The sequence below is a fragment of the Chinchilla lanigera genome, unplaced genomic scaffold (genome assembly GCF_000276665.1).
Source record: "Chinchilla lanigera isolate Chin_1 unplaced genomic scaffold, ChiLan1.0 scaffold00045, whole genome shotgun sequence".
In the NCBI taxonomy this organism is placed as follows: Eukaryota; Metazoa; Chordata; class Mammalia; order Rodentia; family Chinchillidae; genus Chinchilla; species Chinchilla lanigera.
In genome coordinates this window covers 8,073,794-8,094,763 of record NW_004955446.1, presented here as the reverse complement: position 1 = coordinate 8,094,763, position 20,970 = coordinate 8,073,794, and the positions used below count along the sequence as shown (strand labels likewise).

The following is a 20,970-nucleotide window of genomic DNA, read 5'->3' as shown; positions in this document are numbered from 1 at the left end:
CCTCCATCAAGATCACTGTGGCATTCCTTGCTCCCCAGAAATTCATTTCCTGACCTGCTATAGTTTTTCCTCACCTGGTCCCACTCCTATCCATCACTTAGTTAGTGCCTATTTGCACCTCAGCTCTCCCTTCTGAGGGAAGACATCTGACTAGCAAATCTCTAGCTATTCCATCCAGCACTATCAAGTATGTGTCTTTCATGGTACTCATCAATTCCAACTTCTTATTTAATTCTGTGAACATTTAGCTAAGTGTATGCCCCACTGAAAGTTAGGCAAGCTCTATGAATGTAGCACTCTTTACCACTTTATTGTCAGGACTTATCATAGCATCTAGCACATTACAAACACTTGAAATAATATTTATTGAATGAATCAATTAATTGGCTATTCATTATTTTGTTCTGAGGACCATACTATCTTTAAAACACTTCAAAGTATTTACATAACTCTACAAGATTTACGATTAGTAATTATAAGATCTGTTAAAGAAATTATTAGTTTAATAGTTTCTTCTCTTCAGTGTTCCTAAGGCCTTTCCTTTTAATAAACTTTAGCCACAGAAATCATGTTTATTCATTTATCTTTATTCACAGGACCCAGCACAGAGCCTAAATTATAGCAGGTACCCAACATGCCTGTGGATAGAATGGAAGAAAGGTAGATAGATAAACCTCAAGAGCTGTACCAGAAAAAGAGTTGTAGAAGGCCTGTGTTATGGCATTCGCTCTCTGGATTCAAATTCTGGCTTTGTCATGTGACCATGAACAAAATGACTTGATTTCTCTATGACACTATAAAATGGGGTGATAATATCTGCATGGCACTTGGTTGCTGTGAAAAATAAGTGAGCTAATCCTTACAAAACCTAATTTTGTAGCCAAAGTAATACTTCAGGGTGCACCAAAGGTATACCCTTGCAAGTTATTATTTTCAAATTAATAAACAATACATGATGCCCTGAGCTGCCTCTGAGCCTCACTACAGAGGAAGAGTACACCATGATCATCATAACCAACATTCTTGTTAGGGGACAATGTGGCCTGCAGAAGAAACAACTGGAATTTCTTCTCCTGCTCAAGATAGTCAGCAGGGATCCCTGAGAAAACCCGGAGTGCCACCATGTGAATAGCATTTCCCTGAAGAACTAAACTAAAATTACTTCATGCTGCCACCCACCTTCCCTGATATAACTTCATACCACCACCCGCCTTCCCTGATATAACTCTCTGGTATTACAACCCAGCCTAAATGGGAGTAAAAATTTAGCAGAAGGCCTATAGGTGTTCATCCATACCAACTTTCCATGCAACCAAATCTAAATTTTCCTTAGGTTTATATAGCATCCTTGGGTACCCCTAACATTCAAACTCATAATTCCTTTTCTCACGTGACCAAAAAATAAATGTTAAGAATTAGCTATTATTTCAAAATAACTTCAGGAATAAAAATTTCCACGAAGGCAAATTATCAGCAACAAATATATAACAAGTATTCTAGTCATATGTAAGATATACTTCATTTATCCACATGGTATTCTAATATTGAATTATGAAGGAGACTTCTACTGATCTTTGAAAGGACTATCTGAAAGTTCAGTATGCTAGAAAATGAAATGCAATTCTTTGTTTTTTTTCATTTATACAGAATGTTGCTTTCACCATTTCAGAAATACTTAGCACTATTTATCAATAAAAATTGTATCATTCCCACTGTACCGATGATTAAATTTAAGCAATCAGAAAGGTAAAGTAATGTTGCTAGAGTCATACAGAAATTGAAAGCCTGTGATGAGAATACCACAGTGATTCCAGAAGTGAACCTGTTCCAACTGGGAAAAAAAATATGAAGTATTCCTTATGTGTGTAAACTTTGCCTCCAACCATACTGCCTTCACACTTCCTGTACTTCTCTTTCCTGGTAACTTTTTCTCAAATGCCTTCTTTATATGACAGGGCTCAGGGCCACCATATCCCTACTTCTCACCTCTACATAGGAAAATAAAGGAAGTCTGTTTTAGTTACTTTTTTCTCATTGTTGAAATGAGATTATCTGACCTCCAAGGTTAAAGGAGAAAAGCTTTACTTAGCTCACAGTTTGTAGAGGTTTCAGTCCATAATCACTGGTTCCAAGGCAGGGTGGCATGGCACAGGGGCAACCTTTCATGACAATGGAAGACAGCAAAAGCAGCAAGAGCCAAAAGGGGAAATGAAGCTTCTTTTCAGCCCCTCATGTTGTATACAGGCTACCTGCCCTAGGGCAGGTGTAGCATTCATACTCCCAATTCCAGCACTAGACTCTAGAGTCCAGTCACAAACTCTAGAGTCAGCCGCCTTCAAAAAGCCCACCCCCCACCCCATGACTACATGAGACTTTGGGGAGACATCCAACACTAATCATCCAGACACAAAGTCAATGTCCAGAAGTCCAAATTCCAAGGAGCTAATAATGCATCTGATCTACTAATTGAGAGAATTGTAGACTTACTTGCAAAACAAACAATATAGATAGATCCGTGGTACTCTTTATTCACTTTCTCCATCTTATAATACCATAACTAGGGCATCGATATGGTCAGGATATAAGCTAACACCAAAAAGATATACTTGAATGATTTCACCTCATGTGAAAATGTTTGTAAGAAACAATGGCCTTGGGGAACCAATGGTGTTAGAGTTGTTAATGATTCATACAACAAAGCCAACAATGGGAATTTTCTGACACATAGAAGCACCAGAGAGTCTTCAAATGGATCACAATGATAAGAAAGGGAAAAAAATATTTGTAGGCAGCTAGAGGCCCTTGTAGCTCTTCTTAAGGGCCACTATATAGATCAGTGATTCAGACTTTAGTACCCAGTTGTGCTCCCATGTGACTAAATTATACTTCACTGCCATTTCAGTGACCTTTCCCAGCTGTGAAGACTCCCATGCCTTTAACTAATTATCACACTCAAATCAAAATGGACCCACTAGGCCTCTTAGTACAGCCAATCTGATACTGAGAATTTGAAACAAGAACCCCACTTACTTCCTGTTTTACACTAAGAGAGAGCATCAAAAACCTTTGCATTGCCAACCATACAGTCTTCAGCTTACACCCTAATTCTGCCTCTAACAAAGCACCACTAAAAACACCTGAAGTTGTTACTTGATTCAGAAAATGGATAGAACAGGCACAAAGATTTTTAGGGATTAAATGAGATAGTGTACATAAGGGACATGCCACCTAATAGAACTCAAGAGAATATTATTTTGTATTCTCTTCTTTCCCCATGTTTTCCCTTAAAGTTTAAATTCACTTCCCTTAAAGTATAATTTTGTTAGAGAATAATTAAAGTAGAATGACACAAAATGCATCTTACTTTGTCCCCCAACGTATCAAATGCATCAATAATTAATGGAAATTACTTGAGTTATACCTTCTCCAAAAATGACTTACAGTAAAATAAAAGACATTAATTTTCATACCAGAGAAACTGCTTGGAAAAAAGACATTCTAATGTGAAGCTGTCTCTCAATATTTGCAGCTGTACTTATGAAACTTAAAATGTCTCCAAGAAATTGGCGACAACAGAGACCATCAAATACCACACTGGGCTTGAAGGCAACCAGAAGTTCAAAATAATGCACATGAATATGAAATTTTAAAAGTTATTCAACCATAGCATCAGAAATAATTCCTAGAGAGATCTTGCCCAAACTAGAAACGTCACAGAAACGGTAGCCCATTAACTAGAAGATTTCATGTATAATCACAAAGAAGGGTGAAAAGACTGAAAGAATGTGCTGAAACCTCCCAAAATACAATATCTACACCACAAAACAACACCTAGCACTACAAAAACAAAAACAAAATTGAACTTGGAGAGTTGTAAAACTAGAAGATGAATATTATGTTAGAAGCCTTAAAAACAACAGATGGTCCTAATGGTTTCATTCCCACTAAAATTCATTGCTTCTCTGCTGTTCTCTATACCGATTCTCCGTGGTTCCTAAGTCAAATGAGAACTAACCAAAGGTAAACTTCTTAGGCCTTAGACTCAAACATGTTCCTTTGAGCCAGAAGAAAAGCAGCTATAAGAGGCAAAGTAACCTCAGCCAGCACTCACAGTTCAGATATATTACTTCTAAAACTTCTAAGATTGCTAGCTGATTGTAGTTATGCCAACAGGTCAAATAATATAAACTAATTCTCCCCTCAAACTTTATATGAAAAATACCAGGACATTGGATAGATGTCTTTTAATGATTAGTGATCATCCTTAATGAAAGTCAGGGTACACTGGCTTTCTTTTATTGGAATATGATCGTTATGTATATGTAAAATATACCAATAAATTTTTTAATGTGAAAAAATACCCAAAAAAGACATGAATGTGTAATTATGAAAAGAAGAATCAACCTAAGAGAAACTACACAGAATACTCTCTGCCCTTTTTTCTCTTAAATACCCTACGCACACACTTATAAAGATTTAGTGTATCCTTTACCCACTTTTCCTCAATGACAATATTGCAACCAGAATATTGCCGTGGGTAAACCCAGGATGCTAAACAGTTTCATCATCACAATAATCTCTCATGATCCCTTTTCAATAGCCAGAGCCAGTCCTCTCCTTTCCCCCTCTTCCAAATTCCTGACATCTTTACATCCACCCTAATCTGCTTTCCTTTTGAAAATGTTGTCATTTCAACAATTTTATATAAAATTGAATAATACAGCATGCAGTCTTTTACACTGGCTTTTTCCACTCATTCTAATTCTCTGGAGATTCTGCCAGACTGTTGAATCAATCGTTTCTTCCTTTGTGTTACTGAGAAAACTGTATGGCACAGATGCAGGAGTTGTCGTAACCATGCACTTATTAAAGGACTTCTAATTTTTTTTTACTCATAAGTTATTACAGATAAAGGTTCTATAAACACTCATGTCCAAGTCTTTATGTGAACACAGAAGTTTTCATTTCCATAGATTAAATGCCTAGGAGTGCAGTTGCTATATTATTTGGTGTTACATGTTTTGTTTTCAAAGAAAGTACAAAACTGTTTTCCAGAGTGGCTTTACCATTTTACATTCCCACTATCCATGTGTGAATGGTCCCATTTCTCTGCAACTTTGCCAGAACCTGATCCTGTCATTAGTTTTAAACCAATCTGATAGGTGCCTCAAGAATAGAGTCTTGTCTAAAATCAGGGATAACACTGAAAATTTAGCTCAGCAACTTAAGTGTTGCCATATTTTTTCCTAAAATCTGATCAATGAAATTCAGAAAGTTGCACTTTTAAACTATCACCAAATTTAATTCAATAAGGATAAACAGCCAGAGTGTAATCCCAGTTCATCTAAAATATTCAATCAGGCACATACTGTTTCTTATATTTAATCCCAATTTGTATTAATACTCATAATTGTGATTTTTTTTTTGTTTTGTTTTTGTTTTTGTTTTTCTCCGGTACCAGGAACTGAACTCACGACCTTGCGCTTGCCAGGCAGGCGCTTTGCCGCTGAGCTAAATCCCCAGCCCCTGTGATTTTTTTAAACAAGATGTTTTATCCATGAAGAGCTATTTGGCCACTGACAGACCTGGTTAAATAACTCTTTGTTTATTTCTCACTAATTAATAGATATTAGATTATTTTGCCACTAGTTACACTGCAGTTCTGATTCTATCTTCACACCTGCAGATTTATGTCCTTTCAAAAGTTATTGAACTTTAGATTGCATTAACATTATGTCAAGACATTTAACCCAAATAGCTATATCTTTTTCCTGGGGGAGGGTACAGAAAAGTTTCTAAACTTTCTGTCCAACTTTTAGATACATCTTTTTTTAAAAGATTCCTATCTCCTTGAGAAGTCTGAATGTTATTATAACCTCTTTATCCCCTACTGTAGGAATCCCATGTCATAGAAAACTGGTAGACCCTACTAGAGCCTTCTATAGGGTAGGTAGAATTTTACCTCTACCATTTTACAGTCCTATATGGACCTCAGCACTGAACTGACATAAGGTAGATTAATAAGAGACAATATAAGTTTTATGTGAGATGGTAGTCCTTAAAAGGAAATGAAAACCCAAAGAAATGGAAAAACTCTAAGTGCTTTTTTATATTAGGTTGAACAAAAAAAGGTAGCTGTGAGAAAGTAAATTATATGCGGAAAAGATATATATTATTTTAATCAGGTCTGTTTGTACAGAATTCTCTTGGCCAGGGCTTCCCATCAAAGAACGTTCCCTTTTTTCTTGCTACAAAGAGCTTCTTTCACAAGGGAGTTTTATCTCCTGTGAGAAAGAAGGGTAAAGTTAGAATGTCCTTCTTACATCTATGACTAAAGTGCCTGTGGTGCAAAATAATCCTTGTACCGAAATGGCATATTTAACGGTAGATTTTCTGCCACTTTTACTACAAGGCTGAATACATGCACACCTATGTCCCGTGTATTTCACACTTGTTATACACCCAGCAGAAATGTGTGCACTTAAGCCAAGAAAAGTCTACAAAATGTTTTATAACAGCATTATCTGTAATAGTTCCAAACTGAAAATAACCTAAATATCTCCCCAAAATAGAGTGTACATTTAAATTGTTATTTGTGAAATATACAGTGAAAGGTTTTATAGCAATGAGCAAAATAAACCAGTTTCATAGACAACAATATGGACGAATATCACAAACATAATATTCACTGAATTCAGTCATTCAAAACAATACACTTTGCATGATTCCACGGTATGAAGTTCAAAAATTGGTCAGATTATGTTACCACTTTGGCTACAGTAACTGGAAGGAGGTAACAGGGAGATTTCTGGTGCACTCCTAATATCCAAATTCTTGATTTGAAAAGAAATTAAATGGATGTGTTCACTCTTCGACAATTCACTACACTGAAGAAATGATTTCCATATTTTTCTATGTGAAATCTAATATAGTAGTTTATATAGCTTTTAAATAGATGAGAAACATTTGAAATAATGATACTTATGAAATAGCAATGATAGTGGTAAAGATAGAGTCCTTTCCCAGCCTTAAGTAATGGTCACATGTCGTAACATACAGAAGTTCTACCCTTTTTAGAGTGCTAGAATTCAGAGTCCTAATTTTTGCAAAAAATTCACCATGAAGAATATCTAACCCTAGTCACTGGGAGACTTGAAAAATTTGTCCCTCTTCTGCATTGATTAAAGAGACCAATGGGGCAGTTATTGGCAATACCTGGCTAAGTAAATAGCAGTATCCTGGAGAAAGTAGTTTTGGGAGGCTTGGTGAGGTCTGCGTCATCCTTTCTGAGAAGACTATTCTGTTGTCTCTCTAATGAAAGAAAGCAGAGCCTTGAAAGTAGCAAATCACCAGAAGGGTACAGTACACACTCCTGGTAAGTCTCCAAGTAGGTAGATGCCATTACACTATACAGAAGAATACAGATTTTCCATGAAAGACATCCTTGATCTGATTCTCTATTGCTAGAACTTAATTCTCCATTGCTAGAACTTAATGATGACTCAGTTATGGTGGCAGTCCATCCAGCCATCCTACAAATATTTATTAAATACTTTCTGTGTGCCAGGTATTGTGTTAGATATTGTGTTAGATGTGGTAAATAAGAGAAACATAAAGCCTGTCCTCCAACAGGGCTACAGTCTACCAAGGAATACACACAAGTAAGACTAAGCAATTGCTTGTACAAATAGGAACACATGGAAAAACACAAATGCTAGACTATAGCATCAGTGAGGGAAGTGATCCAAGACTTTCTGCCAACTGCAAAGACTGGTCTTTGCATCCCAAATAAGTAGGAGGAATACAAGGAAAGGCAAAGCCTCAGGAGAGCACAGGTGACCATTCCAGGAAGGATCAGCATGAACAGTCCCCACAGGTGGACTGATGGCAGCCCAGGAATATTGAGAATGGGACCACGCCAACAGAGGAACCTTGCCCATTGGTGCAAGGCAGGCAGACATGCTGCCACTTATGAGAAAAAATTAAATTGAACAGCAGCATATATGGTATTAATATTTTCCCTGAGTGAAAGTTCCTTCTGAGATATCGGAGTCTCTGCTCATCAGGTGATGCACAATAATTTCCTGTGGAGAGATGAGCCTGGTCAGCTACACAGTCACAGTGAGATTAATACCTTAAAAATGTGGGTTGCTCCACAGTGGAACATCCCTTTCAGCACAGTTGTCAAGGAATCCCTCACCCATATCATAGCCACACTGGATATCCCATTAATAATAAAGGTGAACAAATAATTTGTGCTGCTGTCTTAGTTAATCAACAAATTATTATGCATCACTATTATGTGCTAAGTACCGAGCTACCTTCTGGAAAGAACTGGGAGGGTGTATAAGCAAAGATGCTAGTAACAGGTTACATGAAAAGGTAGAAAAGATATTAGATCTCAATCATTTGAGGTTTAAATTGGCTCAGCTTCTTACTAAATTAGCGGCCTGGGGTCAGTTACTTAATTCCCTGAGCCTCATTTTCCCCTTCTAGCATGTGAAGATAAAGCTCTACTATGAAGTGCTCTGTAGGATTCAATGAGATAGTGCATGCAAAGCACCCAGGAAAAGGTCTGCCCCCAAATTTGGTGGTGCAGAATGACCCCCCCACTCCCGCCACCACACACACACACACAGGCTCTACCTTACTTGTCTGCTCTTCATACCAACTTCCTCCTTCACTGGGATTTGCAAACATACCTGGACACCACGATATAGAGCCATCCACATTCCCTGCCCCTGCAAACGGCCACCTCTTAACAACCCACCACATGAAGTATGAACTTCCCAGTTCACACAGACCCATGTCTCAGTTTAGGATCATTTGGGGTAGGAAATTCCAGGGTCCAAGTAAATACCTTGGCTGTGGGTATAGATGGGATGGGGGAAGAAAAATTCTTGGACACCCAGAATCCATACTCTATAGGGGAAGGATGACTCTACATTTGGATGACGCTACATTTGGGGCTTCTGAAATCCTTCCTGGTTAGGCAGAGGAAATACTCACCCAGGTTTAGAAGTAAATGTTACATGTGGTAAGAATTTCTAAGCAATAGCCTTTCTACTCTGTTATTTTGCTTCTTCTACATCAACCTGCTTCTTTAAGCTACCCTACTCCTGTAGCTATTTTACAGGAATGCTACTCATTTTCTTGTCTTTTCTTATTTTGAAACTCACTCCAAAGCCCTAATCAGTCCGAGGTCTTAAGGTACTTGTTTATTGTGTTGTTCATCCACATTATCTTTGGATGCAAGAAATAAAATCTTATCAAAACTGCATTCACTATAATTGCTGTTAATCAGTGTGTGGATTTAAATAAATATTTCAGTAATGTTAAACATATTTTGTACCACGCAAATTTCAGAGGTGAAAAAAGTTCTATAGATCTAAGTTTAAGTCCAAAAAATGGAATTCATAATATGTATCTGCGTCACTTAAACAAAAGAACCCTCCGTCCATCATGGAGACATATGATTTATTGGATAGTCAGAAGGAAAGAGTAACAATCTTCAACAGGAAAGTCTAAGGGTAGAATACACTGAGCTCAGAAACTGTAACACAAGCTCTGCATCACAATAAACCAGGCACAGGGTCCTGACATTCTGGGGACTGTGCAAAGCTTGGTGCAATCTGCCCAAGCCACAGCTGCTGTAAGGGCAGGGCAGTGAGGTCAGTAAGCTCGCGGTCAGAAGAAGAGGATCAACTTCTGCGTGTTTTGATCAGGTTGAGCTCTCACCATGGACGCACTCATCTCTACACTCAGTCAGTCCAGCCTTGACTCGCTTTCTTCACTGATTCACCCCAGGGCTCATCTTTAAAATACAGACGCTAAGCTGCTAAAATAGCCCCAAGGCTAAAAGCTCAAAACATATGAAAGATGAATAAGTGCACCTGGGGCTCCAAGGACTAATGCCTTAGAACTGTCATCATTTCCTGCCAAGCCTTTCTTCGCCCACTCACTCGACACACATCTGTGCCTGTTCACACCGCATATGGCTGTGGACAGAAAATGCCTCAGCTCACAACAGGCACAGGGGGCCTGGAAGAGGCTTCTGCTGCAGTGCTCTCGCCTTGGTTGTGGCTTGAACCCTGTCAGCCCAATATGAGGACACTGAACAAGCCTGCCTAATGGCGTAGAAGTTTCCCAATAGGAGTTCCAACTCTGGCTGGCCGACCTACTAATATGTGGCCTAGGCAAAGTATCATTTAAAAATCAGAAATACCAAAAGCATCTGCTTTATCTCAACATGACAAGATTTTCAAACCACCGATCAAGAAGGGTCTAATCTAAAGAAAAGAGACCTGAGGACCTTGGGACAATAGACTCCGTCCCTCAGTGTTCACAAGAGCTGTGCAAGCCGTTAAAACTCTTACTAATTCTTTATATTCCTAGCACAGTGAACGCTACCCTTTCCCCTGCTTACTTTTCTCCCAGGCACTAAGAAGATGACGATGTTCTGTCTCCACTCGCTCCAGAATATTCCCATTAACAAAGAACAGTACTTAATGACTGATTATTATACTTCCTGTTTTCTTTACCTTTCTTGGCTGAATAATATGATTGTTTAATTTATTCAGTACAAACTTACAGAATTTTTAAATCAGGGTCCTGGTATATAGCTACATTGCCAGTACTTTTTATATTTACTTTGAGACAAGGTCTTGCTAAATTGCTTAGTTGCCAGGCTGGCCTCCAGCTTTACTCCTGCCACAGCCATCCCAAGTGCTGGGATTAATGTATGTGTCACCACACCTGGCTCCAGAATAAATTTCTAAATATTGAAAGGAATGAAAGGGACAGAAGAAAAGCTTAGTATATAGCTATGGATAGAAAGAACACTAAACTATAAATAACAATACAAAATAGACTCTAATTAAGCTCTGAAATGAGCAGTTGAAACAAGTTCCATAAACACTAGGGTGGGAGAAATTACAGGAGTGGTTGGTGGAGGTCTTCAGATGCTATGAAAGGGTTCCCCCAGAGTTAGTACTTCAGCTAGGGGAAAGGGCAAGGTCTGAGTAGAAGATCTTGACCTTCTTTATGCAATAGATCCTTTGTAGACTGCACTTAAAAAGATATAAAATAAAGTACATTGGATTCCAGAGGAAATCACTTCCACTCATTTCTGCTATGATGCCTGTATTGAGAACATGAATTTGTCCCCAGGAAATTGGTGTATTAGGAAATAACTTGGGCATAACACAAATTTCATGTTTGTTTATGTACCATCCCAACATAGGAATGAAAAAAAACACTACACCCCTTGAACAAAGCCATGTGTAATATAAATACTGTACAATACCTCAAATGTCTACCAGCTTCTCCAGTTCACTTAGTATGTTGTGGGCTTCATCTATCCACATCTGTTATAAGAACTTTCCAACTGATTTTAAATAACCCCACATAATAAGTCAGAAGTTTGATCTATTTCCACAAGCAAACTTCAGATCTTTGTCAACACAAAATATCATACTTATCCTAGTATTTATGTATTTCTTAACATATACATATATATATATATATATATATATAATTTTTATTAGAATGCTATTTTTATAATTGAGAAAGTTTTTCAGTGTTATAACCCCAACTCCACTTTCCCCACAATCATGGCAGTTTTTATTGTGTTATTTTGCATAACTAGGAATTTCTCAGAAACAATTAGTTGCAATATATGAGGACTGACTGTATATGTTTAAAGTATTTTAAAGACAAATTTGTGAATAAAGATATATATATTATATATATATATCATAAATTAAATATCTAGACCTAGTTACTGGCCACATAAACTATCATAATTTCAAGAGTAGTAACCATAAATGACATATATAGTTATATATAACTATAAAGTGACATAAGAATGCTGTGATTTCTATTCATGATATTTACAGGCAGGTACTCCTAGTTCTTTTATGGTTTTTCACCTACAATGACAGTTGGAGAAAATGCTACATTTCAGTTAGACACTGGAGATAATGACAATACAGTATTCCCTTATCCAGTTTCACTGATGTCCTGAATTCTATTCATCCTCCAGGGAAAGGAGCCCATGACATAAAGTGAGGTAGATATGATGTGATGTGAATAGTCCACCTGGAGCCAATAATTTATAACGGAAAAGAAACAGAGAAGAAAAAGAAGAAGAAAGGAGGAAAGGGAGGAAGAGAGAACAACATAGAGAAGACAAAAGGAGTTAATACCAACTCTGTAAGATTTCTGCATGATTTTTACATTTCTAAGAGCACTTTGCTTTCCAGGGTCACCCTTCTGTCCCAGCCCTGATGCAGTCACTGGCTCACACTCACCTTTCCTGCTGTAACTAGACACAGTGATTCCTTCCCAACATGCTAGGGTTTGGATGTGTCCTCCAAAGTCACGTGTTGCAAGCTTGATCCCCAGAGGAGCAGCATTCAAATGGAACTTTCTGGATGGACTAATGTCCTCACGGGGGACAGAGAAGCTATCATGAGACTGCTGTTATCAATGTGTCCTTCCCGTGGTTCTTTCTCCTTTGCATGTGCCACTTGCCCCTTTACCTTCTGTCATGTTAAATGCAGTATAAAGGCCTTTGCCAGAAGCTGCCAGTCTGCCCCTGACCTTCAAGAGAATGATTTAAATAAAATTTTCATTGTAAATTACCTAATCTCTGGTATTCTGTTATCAACAGAAAACAGATTAAGGCAATATGAATCTACCCGGGTGTTCTTTCTTCCTCAGGTACGATAGAATGTTAAGATTACTCTAAAATTCCCAGTGGCCTCAATGTCTTCCCGATATTGCCTTCTTGAGGACTAGATTATGTACACATGTCCTACATCAGTTATGAAAAGACGAATTCTGAGAGCTCACATTCAGCACCAATTGACTAAGAATTATCAATTAACTGCTTCTGATCTGATAACAACTTGCCCTGTTCTGGCTCCTCATGAACCCACCTAATAATTATCTTCCAATCTGAGAAGCCAGTAACATTAATTTGCCCATCTTGTCCAGTGTGGAAGGCAGAAATAGCATAATCATGGTAAATTCCATTATAGACATTAGGCAAATTTCACCACAAGATCCCAACAACCAGAGCGGAATGTCTCTAATCATCAAAATTTCTGAGTCATCTCTTCCTGTGGTTCTCTGTCTAACCCTTCCTCCAGCTTTACAAAAAAGATATGTCCTCGAGGTTCCCACTTGCAGTTCTTGATCTCCACCCCATTGTGGGCATAGCTCCTTTCTAGGAGGCACATGCACAGCGCCTGTGAGCCACTACCTCACCCAGCTGCCAAACCAATCAGCAAGTGGGGCCTTCGCTTCTCTCCCCAGTGATCAGCACTTCCCAAGTAAAGGGAAAAGGAGTTAGTGGGATTTTAGATTCCCTACCACTATTCCTACTAGAGCTGTTCTGCTTATGTCAGTTTTATATTTGTGCATTCCCCACAACTTTTAAATATTAAAACTTTGAAAATAACTGAACATGATGATCCCTAGTCCCAGCCTTGTAGAGTAAGACACACCAAAGTCCTGTTCTAGGAGCATGAGCAGAGCAGACAGACACCTCAGTGCAATGTGATGTGGAAATCAAAGATGCCTACCCCAAATCAGCTCCTTTTCATGCTCCTTGTGATTTCCATCTTCTTCACACTGTCAAAGGCAAACAAAGCCAGTCACTAGTTAAAATGGTAAAGGCAGATTTTAATCAGTAATGGACTATTGCAACAGGGAAGGAGGTCCTGCATGCACCAAACTTAACTTCTATTTGTGCAGGGGTGGCCTGGAGTTTTAAAGGGAGAAAGAGAGTTGAGGTGCTCAGTAGGATTGGGGAAGTGAAACATCATAAAGGATTAGTCAGTGTGAATGTGACAAGTCCAGCTGTGAGCTCCAAGTTACAGAAGTTAGGATTCTGTCCTCGCAGTGAAGAGGAGAAGGCGGCCCTCTCTCTACTGATGATTACTTTTTGAAGCAACAGCTTTCAGTTCCTTAAGAGAGACACCCCTGAGTCTTAGCAGATACACAGATATCTCAAAGGTTACAGAAAGAGGATTCACAATTGTAAGCCCTTTTTAGTAAATGCTTTAAGAAAGACTGCTCAGAGGCCTACCCAAAAAGTTAAATGTCCTGCCAAGTTAAGCTTTCTTAAGCAAATTCTTAAGAGGGCTAGGGATCATCCTTGGGATATAACCTCGAGCTGTTAAAAATAAATAAAACCTTCTAAGTCTTTGAATGCAGTGTGAGAAAATGGATGAAATGACTTATGTTAAGAATCAATTATTTTTATAGGCCAAATTGAAGCCTAACCAAGTTGAGGCCCAGTCAAGAAGACTCGGAAGTATCTGGCTAGAGTTTGGTCAGGAAGAGAATTCTTGACAACACTGAGAAGTCAATGCAGCTATTTATTAATTATTCACTGATGACCTTAACACACCAAATCATTTAAAACCATTACCCCTTTTGCATCAACCAATTTGGCAGAGAGGCAGTGAAGCAGGACTCTCAGGCTGGAGATTCACCCAGGGCAGACACCCTTTGGGGAGCCAGGAAGGAATGGAGAAGCACAGAATGCAAAGTGCCACCACACAGACCACACATGCACTCATTTCCAAACTGTCCCCTCAACTTTGCTTTACCACAGAAAGGTGAGACTCCCTGTAGTATAAACAACAGACTTTAAAAGACCAAACCTCTTTTCAAATGGCTTATTAATGTACAGTAAGAAAGGCCCACCTGAAAGTTTCTAAAGTAACCTACAATGTAAGAATGTATAACAAGTAATTATAACACACATTAAGCTGAATGCATTAGTCATTTTTGCATTGCTGGGACAAACTACCTGACATATACAAATTAAAAGAGACAAGGTTTGTTTAGCCTCACAGCTTCAGAAGTTTCAGTCCATGGTTGGCTGGCTTGAAGGCAGAAATGTCATGGCAGAACGTCATGGTGGAGGAAAGCTCACCTCACGGCAGCCAAGAAACAGCAAGGGAAGAGCCCATAGGGAAGGGGCGGGTACCAGATATAGTCCCCAGGGGCACATCCCACTATCCACCCAGATGCACCCAGACATGTGTTTTACTAATCTCCTCTGTCTTCGAGCCAATCAAGTTGACAATCAAGATTCACCATCACACAGTAACAGCAAGTACTAAAATCTCTTCTACCTCTCAGGGAAAGTTCAAAATACTTGAGTTCGGCCTTCAAAGTAAGAAGCTATAGAAGTACATGAAGGAGAACAGGTACCCAGGAAAAAGAAGGAGATCAGATGAGCAGTACAAACAGTTCCTCACCAAGCACAGAAATAAGCAAATGCTCAGGACATGTAGGATGGCAAAGAGCAAGAATGACAACCACATCTGACAGCAAGAATTACAGCCAGAACCTTCTTGCTGCCAACAGTAAAATCCAACAAACACCGCCACTGATACCGGGAGTCAATCCTAACAGTCCCATGAGATTTTCTCATTTGCTGCAGATTCTGAAGCCCAGCGTAGCTCACATGGCCATGGCCCACATCAGGGGCTGTGAGGCTGTGCAGAGAGGTAAAAACAGCCTCCTCCAAGGTCATACACTGCAGGGAATGCCCCAAAACAGGACAGGGAATTGAATCCCAAACAGCTAAAAATGACACTCACTGAACTATGCCTCATGTCCCCAGCAGCGTTAGTATCTAGGGCTGCAGCATTCTTGCCACCGCTGTTCTATCCTTTATTCCCCCAACTGGAAAGACTGTCTTCAACTCTGTCAATCTCAACTACCACACCGATAGGATGTCACACTTTAGACTGAGTGGTATCCTCTGTGCATCCCTGACTTGCCCTTCCCAGTGAGCAGGTGCTTATCAAAGGTAAGTATCCAGGGAGCCATGTGTCCTTTGATTCCCCCTTGTGCACAGCAGCATCTCCCACAGAATCAGCTGCCCAGTGACTGTCTGTGTTCTGCACAGATGTGTTACAAGGCAACTCAGCATGCACAACTGGAAATGCGCCATTTTCATTTGGCAAGATCAAATCTCCAAATCAGGCCTTTTTATTTCAGCTCACAGAAGATCTCTGTCCTGAAGTCCTCTGTCTTGAACCAAACCTCAGTAAAATGGATTATAAACCAGCCAAAACGACCAAAGATTATATCCATGTGCATGTGGCTTTGGAGCTGCCTGAGAACTGGCAGAAAGTGTGGCTAAGGCTGCCAGTGAGCTCACTGAAGACAGCAAACAGGATCCAGGCCCACAGGGTGATATGCAGGGAATCCCTGCCCACAAAGCCTCTTCTGACAGTGCATAAACAAAAGAAAGAGCCTGTGGATTATCAGGCCTTTGAGGCACTAAATGAAAAGAACCTGTAGAATATCCTATTAGTTTTCTTTCTAATCTTGAGAAAAGAAACAATATATTCCACGTGGCTCCAGAAGAAAAAGGATTACAGCAGTGGAATGGAGTGTCTTTGCTGCCCCCTTTGAACACAGACATCTTTAAAGAGGTTGTGATGGGAATTTTATCTCAGACCTCAGATGTTGCCATAGTACAATAGTTTCTCCTTTCAGCCGTGGCGAGCACATGGCACCACTTCAATCATTCCACCTCTCCAGGAAATTATAATAGCCTTTTCCCTGACAAAGTTATTGAAGAGCAGTGGGACAGAACAGAGCCCCATTATTCCCCTTCACGAAGCAGTTACATACTTTTTAATAAACAAGAATCTGAAAGACACTCATTTACAGCCAAATTCAGGCTTTGAACAAATGCAATTTTTAGATTAAGGTGCTTGTTTGAGCGACATTTTAGAAACATTCCAGGTAAGAGCTATAATGAGAAATTACAAAGTTCAGAGAAGAGTTTGAACAATGCAGTGGCAAAGGCAGAGAGTAATAATATGGATTTCCACAGACGTTGACCTTAGAAAGGGACCTAAACACCAACCTTTGTTCTTCTGTATGTAACAGAAGAGTATTTTCCCAGTGGTACATTTGTACGAGTTTTTATTCTCAACTTGTGTTAACACCCAGTTAGTAAGTAAATAGAGTGTTCTCCAGAGAACAGTCTCACTTGTACGAATACACCATAAGGAATAGTGTAAGCTGAAAGAAGTCAGGCTCAAAACTGAAGGGAACTCAGCTCCCCTTTCACTGTGATTGACCATCTTGTGAGTCAAAGCAATGCTGTGTAACTTTCCTGAATGGGAAATGACTGGGGGCCTTTTCTGTTGAACTTGTGTTCGTGCTCCAGGGACCACTAAAAACCATAAAATGATAAAGCCACAAATGTCACTGAGCCACTATCGTACTATAGGACAGTGCACTAGGCCACTGGACGTAATGCAGTCAAGTGACCTATCCAGGGGCATCTCACAGAGCCCGCCAGGCAGGTGTCCAGACCATGTCTCTGGCCCTGTCTTCCTCCCGCTGTTCTCCTTTGCAGTCCACACCACAGTGACCACGGCCATTCCCATTCCCAGCAGTGACCAGCCACAGGCAGATCCAGAAGAAGCCTTTGTGCAAAGCACGAGAGCAGGTCACAGTGCTCAGTTTATTCAAACAGCAAAGAGGAGCTGAAGGATGAGAAGGAGCTCTGGTTGCCATGGTTCACTGGCCTCAGTTTGGGGTTCTCATACACACTTCTGTCTTACCCTCTGCTCGCTGTCATAACCCACTACCATTGCCCAGGTGTGTAACTCAACATGGTAATCAGAGTCAAACTCTTTAAAGATCCTCAAAAGAAACAAAATCCACATCCATTTAAATACTTAAAACATAGTAGTCTTTATCATTACCACCTTGATAATATTTAAAACTGAAAGAAGAATCCTATACAAGGAGCATTTACTAAGTGCAAATATTGTGCTGCCAGCACCTTACCTGTAAGAGGGCCACCCATGAAGCATGTGAGGATGCAAAGACCAAAACTAACCTCAAAGTGGGGTAGGACCACCTGAGGGTATACAGAACTCAGAACTATGCTCCAGCTTGAAAGCACTATAATTACAATGACCCAGAGTTAATTCTCCCCAGACACATATCATCGCCCAGTGTCTGATCAACATGAAATTGAGACAAGTGACAAGTAGCCGACTCCTGGATCTCATGGATCGTACTTTCCTCCTTGGGTACCAGGGTTTTTTTTATTCTACTTTAGATCACAAGACAAACATAAGCAATGCATTTTTTAACTCATAAAATGTTTGCTTCCTTGACAAGTAAAAGACCAAGTTATTATTTATATCTGCTTGTAAATAGCACAGGACACAATCATATCCGTATTCATGGAAGGCAGAGTAAAATAAGTGAAATTTGGTACGTAAAGGGTGGTTTCCTTCATAAAAAGTTTCATTTACTTTCTGGAATACAGTTTTCTCAGCTGCAATATGGGAAGCTGAGTTAGATTCTCTTTAAAATTCTTTCATGTTTGAGAGGACAGTAATCTGCTGCGGTGTTCACAAGTGTCTTGTGTGCCCTTTCCTCCTCTTTGATTGTTAATAGTCACAGTAAAATGTTCACATTATTTTGGAGTGGTTAAGAGTGTGAGTTCTGAGCGCAGCAGCGTGGTTGTACTAACTTGGGGAAGACTTTTACAACTTCTGATCCTCAGCTTTGAATCTTTAGAATGGGTCACTTGTCTTACAGTGTTGTTTTAAGTTCCAGAATCACATCAAACAAGAGAACAAACCCCAAGTGCTGGGAGTAGTAACTAACCTGGGGAAAGCACTCAGAGAAGCCTGGGCTGTTATTATCTTTTATTATTTCTTATTTGAGAGCTGGTATTAAACATGAAGGATGCAGTATCAGAGAAAACTAGATAGTCTCTAATTCCTTGAGATCAATAAATGGTCTTTCTGAGAATTTGTGTAATTGGAAAGTCAATGTAAAAAAAAGAAAGAAAAAAAAAACTAACACTATTTTAAAACCTAGAAAAAGCTGCTTTTTTATACTAATAAAAATCTCTCAGAAGAATTCCCAAGACTAAATAAAATACTTCCATAAACAGTGTGTTCTCAAAGGTGAACAATTTAGGAGGCACCTTGGCAAAGCCTTGGCGCTGCTCCAGGTGGGATTTTTATTTTTTGTCTATGCTGCAAAGAAGAGAGCTATGTGATGCTTGCTGGTGAGCCTGTTAATACGCCTTTTCAAGCTGTTAATTCCCATTAAATCGACTAGTTTTAATTAGTAAATTCAAGCCATGGCAAACACCAAAAGCAAATGAAGCATATATTCTTTCAGCATTGCAGGGAACAGCTAAACCCTAGCTTAAATCTGGGGTTACACTCAACTAGACTAGACTAGATGAGGAAATCATTAATTTTTAAGCCATTAATTCAAAAATTAATTTGCAAGGGTCTCTTTCCACGGGTTGCTGAATATTTATTATGCTCTCAAAACTGTGGATTCTCTGGAACTTGGCTCAGTTCTGGTCGTGAGTGAGCTCTGTCTCTAACTGGGTTGGGAACAGGGGCTGGAAGATGCATGCAGGATCAAACAATGAAAATACTGAAAGGACTGGCAACCTGACCCCAGAAGATGCCAGAGAAGAGGAGGCTGTGATCAGGAACGCAGCAGTCCTCACTTGCCGACAGCTTCGCTTTTTGTGGTTTCAGTTACCGGAGGTCAATACCCCATCGCAATGCCGCATCTACCTCCCCTCACTGCGCGTCAAGGCACTGTACCTTCTCTATCATAAAATCACAAGAAGAAGAGCAAGTACCAAACAGTAGGATATGAGAGGGAGAGGGAAGGAAGGAGGCAGGGAGGGAGGGGGAAGGTGGAGGGAGGAAGAGTGTGCATTCACATGGCTTTGTTATTATATATTGTTATAATTGTATTTTATCATTAGCTGTTGTTGTCTACTTTATTAATAAAACTCTTCTCCATAGGTTTATATATATAGGGGAAAGTATAGTATATTGTCATGGCTTGGATCTGAAATGTTCTGCACAATTCTCATGTGTTCAGAGGAGGAGTTTTTGGAAATTAACTGGATCATAGGGGTGCCATATTCGACAGTGGATTAATGCTCTGATGAGTTCATAGCTGATGTGCTGTTAGGAAGTGGGGCCAGTTTGAGGGTTATGCCTTTGAAGTCTCTTCCTCCTTTTTCCTCTTCTGCCCCTCCTCTCCTTTCTTCTTCCTACTCTTATTCTCCCTCTCCCTCTCTCTTTGGCCTTTTCTCTGGCTCTTTCTCTCTCTCTCTCTCTCTCTCTCTCTCTCTCTCTCTCTCTCTCTCTGGTTCTTCCTGCTCTCTCTGCTTCTACCCATCGTGAGGTTAACAGCTTTCCTTTACCATGCCCCTCTACCATGATGTTTGTGCATTGAAGCCAGTTAACCATGAACTGAAACCTCTGAAACTATGAGCCAAAATCAACCTCTCCTCCTTTATGTTGCAAGTGTTGGGTATTTTTTCCAGCAGTGGTACTAATCATAGTTTCAGACATCCAAGGGTGGTCTTGGAATCTATCCTCTGAAGATAAGGAGGGGAGGGGACTACAATAATTTCTTGGCACCCAACATGGAAAGAGTACTCACCAAGTGATGTTATTACTCTGCAGTTGGCACTGATGATGATGATGATGATGATGATGGCAATGATAAGAATAATACTGAACATGTATATATCAGACACTGTTCTAAGTGGTTTATTTATAACATCTCACATAATGCTCAAAAAATTTTTGTCTGAGACTCACTCCTCACCTTTCTCTTTCTCTGTTCTATATCACAGAGGGATGATACAGGTTATCCTGACAGCTAGCTTTTTGCTCATTGGCTCCAAGATTAAAGGTGGTAAGATGGGAAAGCCAAGATATCATATCCCCTTCTTCACTATAACTTGATCAGAGTCTTCAGCAACACAGAAGTCTCCTGCAGTTCCACCATAATGTTGGGTGACTTCTAGGTCACTGTTATGATTGATACATTGTGTCAACTTGGGGAGTCCAGAGGTTTGGCTAAGTGACTCAGCAGGAAGCCAGGGTGCTTACTTTGTATACATCCTGA

The 20,970-nt window shown here is 39.6% G+C and overlaps 1 protein-coding gene across 2 annotated transcripts in view; it reads right to left on the bottom strand.

The window, feature by feature from the left end:
• Positions 1-20,970, bottom strand: part of Pde4d (phosphodiesterase 4D, cAMP-specific) — a 1,338,202-nt gene that overhangs the window by 1,157,764 nt on the left and 159,468 nt on the right. For both annotated transcript variants that reach the window (XM_013518413.1, XM_005392663.2), the window contains one exon: positions 13,590-13,638. The gene's annotated coding sequence lies outside the window, so the exon portion shown is untranslated. The remainder of the gene's footprint in view (positions 1-13,589; positions 13,639-20,970) is intronic.